Source organism: Rattus rattus, chromosome 2 (genome assembly GCF_011064425.1).
Source record: "Rattus rattus isolate New Zealand chromosome 2, Rrattus_CSIRO_v1, whole genome shotgun sequence".
Lineage (NCBI taxonomy): Eukaryota > Metazoa > Chordata > Mammalia > Rodentia > Muridae > Rattus > Rattus rattus.
In genome coordinates, this window is record NC_046155.1 from 211,673,923 (window position 1) to 211,676,477 (window position 2,555).

The window sequence follows — 2,555 nt, forward strand, 5'->3', positions numbered from 1 at the left end:
AGGTTTAAAATTCATCATAATATCTATCAGAAATTCAAATGACTGGTAATTAAGGCAGGCCTTACTCTCTCATGGCTCATGCAGCCTGATAAAGCAGCCCTGGTACGTTACCTCACTGCGTCTGGGTGTTTATTATAGCTACTTGAGTACCAGGTGGCTTGTTCTATAGAGTCTTACGGTCTATAAAATTCTAAACATGAAATAGCAGTAAAACACAGTAAATATTTTATGCCATGGGTGAGGCTATGATCCTCAAAGTTACTCTGTGCCCTTGGGTTCTGTAAGAACGTTATTTTCTATTAAAAAAAATAACATTTGGTTATCGCTATAGGAAGTCTTAAGGACACGAAGGGGAGAGACTCCCCATAACTTATCACTTCATGGTAGTCATCATTCGTGTGTGCTTACTGGGATTTAGGGTTTTTTTTGCTACACGTTCTGGAACAGTTTCGTCATCCTAGTCCATATGAAACCATGTTAATGACTGTAAACACTGTTTTCTGATTACGGAAGTAATTCCGTGGGACGAGGAGAGTAAAGACGATAAATATTCCAGAGTCTCATGGAGCAAGCACCTCTGTTAATGTTGGCATCTGCACATTGTAGCCCTTCACTGTGTAGAGATGTACTCATTCGGAAGTCAGTGCTATCCCACTGTGTCGAGGTACTGTGGGAGCTTGGGACAGTGTGTGGAACGTCGTGGCCAAGCTGTGGCTTTACTTTACAGAATTAGGAAAGGTCAAGGGTTCAGGCCACTGAAGATGAATTTTAAAGAAATAGAAGATGTTTCCAAGTCATTTGGTAGCGAGATTTTTTTTTTCTTTTTAGGGGGTGAAAGGTCAAGATTTTATTGTCTTCATAACAAAATCAGCTTAGAACTGGATCACTTGGCACTTTCTCTTCTTGTCACCTCCTAGTTCAAAATGCTTGCATTTCTCAATGGCCAGCATCCTCTTAGATCTGCAGTTGGGCTCAACGCACTCCAGTCTCAGCACAATCTTCTTTGTAGTTTTACCCTTTTTGCGGAAAATGGGCTTAGTCTGCCCGCCGTAGCCACTCTGTTTCCTGTCATAACGCCGCTATCCCTGGGCATACAAAGAATCCTTGCCCTTCTTGTACTGCGTCACCTCGTGGGGTTCGTGCTTCCCACATTTCTTGCAGAATGTCTGGTGGGTCTTAGGAACCTTCACCATGTTGGCAGGAGTGCTATCGAGAATGGTTTTACTTCCTCTCTGGGAGCCGCTGCTGAAGTGTGGGGAAGGAGAGGAGATTGAGCAGGAGAGAGACACTTCTAGCTTAGCTGCTTTGTAGTTGATTTTGGGCTGTGCCACGCTGCCACCAGTGAGCCGGAATTCATCCTACCGAGTGACATTTTAAACCAGTGTGCCACAGAAGACTTTAACTGAACCCCATCATGTAGGTTGGACTTACAGAAATGTCCTTTCTGAGTAGGGCAAAGCCAGGAGCAGAAGACAAGCGTCTTAGCTCTATGAAGATTTGTCCCAGCTCATGGAGAGTCCTGACAATACATACCCTACTGTTTTTCTCTTGGAAAAACAAACCGAATGAGGGTCTTTGAGAGTAGTTGGGCTTCTTCCTCCCCAACTTCTTTCTTCCCTATTGGTAAGCAAATGTTTGGTATAGGGTTTCACTTCGTAGACTAGTAAGCTGGCCCGAGAGTCATTCTGTAGCCCAGGCTAGCCTTGCCTTTGGGAAACTCCCCTGCCCCAGCCTCATGGTCATTTGGATTGTATGTGTGAGTTGCCAATTCCTGGCTCCTCCATTTTGTCTTGTTTGTACAGTCTTCCTCGGTGGTGGGTTTTTGTTTTTGTTGTTATTTATTCTTTGAATGTTTTTAAAGATGATTTTTAAAATGAATCCTTTCAGGATTTTATACATTGTATTTTGGTCATACTCACTCTTCCCTCAAGCTTTCCCCGGATGCACCTCATGTTCGTTTCCACTCAACTTGGTGTCCTCATTCAGAAAAGAAAACAAAACAAATCATGGAGTCCAATTAGTATTGCCTATGTACTCTTGGGTGTGTAGCCACCCGTCTGGGTGGTCTTTACCTGGTTCACCCTTAAAGGTAACAGACTCTGCCTCTCTGTCAGTTACCGATAGGTCCTCAGCTAAAGGTGGAGCTTGGTGCACACCTCTCTCTCCTGTGCTTACATTTTCTCAGGTTGTGTGCAGGATGCTGGTTCAACCACTCTGAGTTCCTATGTGTGCCTGGGTCCTCTTTGTTTCCAGTACCAGTCTATTAAGCATCCCTTGGATCCCAATACTTATATATATAGGTACTGCTTACCCGCCTTTAGCTTCCAAGGTGTTTGTTAGGAAATGTGTATGCAATGAGACTAGGTATGTGGGACAAGTACTGCCCAGTGTCTTCCCATGACCAGGTGGGCCCTCTCAGCATCCCCTAGCTGATGGCTTCTGTAGGCTACTTCGAGACAGATATTGCCAGTGGCATCTGGCTGTGGTAGATTTCGGAGTCAAAGTGAGACTGACAGTTCATCATCTTCCTGAAAACAGAGACAATTTAGATTGTC

The 2,555-nt window shown here is 44.3% G+C and overlaps 1 pseudogene; it reads right to left on the reverse strand.

Moving 5' to 3' along the window:
* Positions 1-827: 827 nt before the first annotated feature.
* LOC116894685 lies at positions 828-1,193 on the reverse strand (annotated as a pseudogene).
* Positions 1,194-2,555: the final 1,362 nt, after the last annotated feature.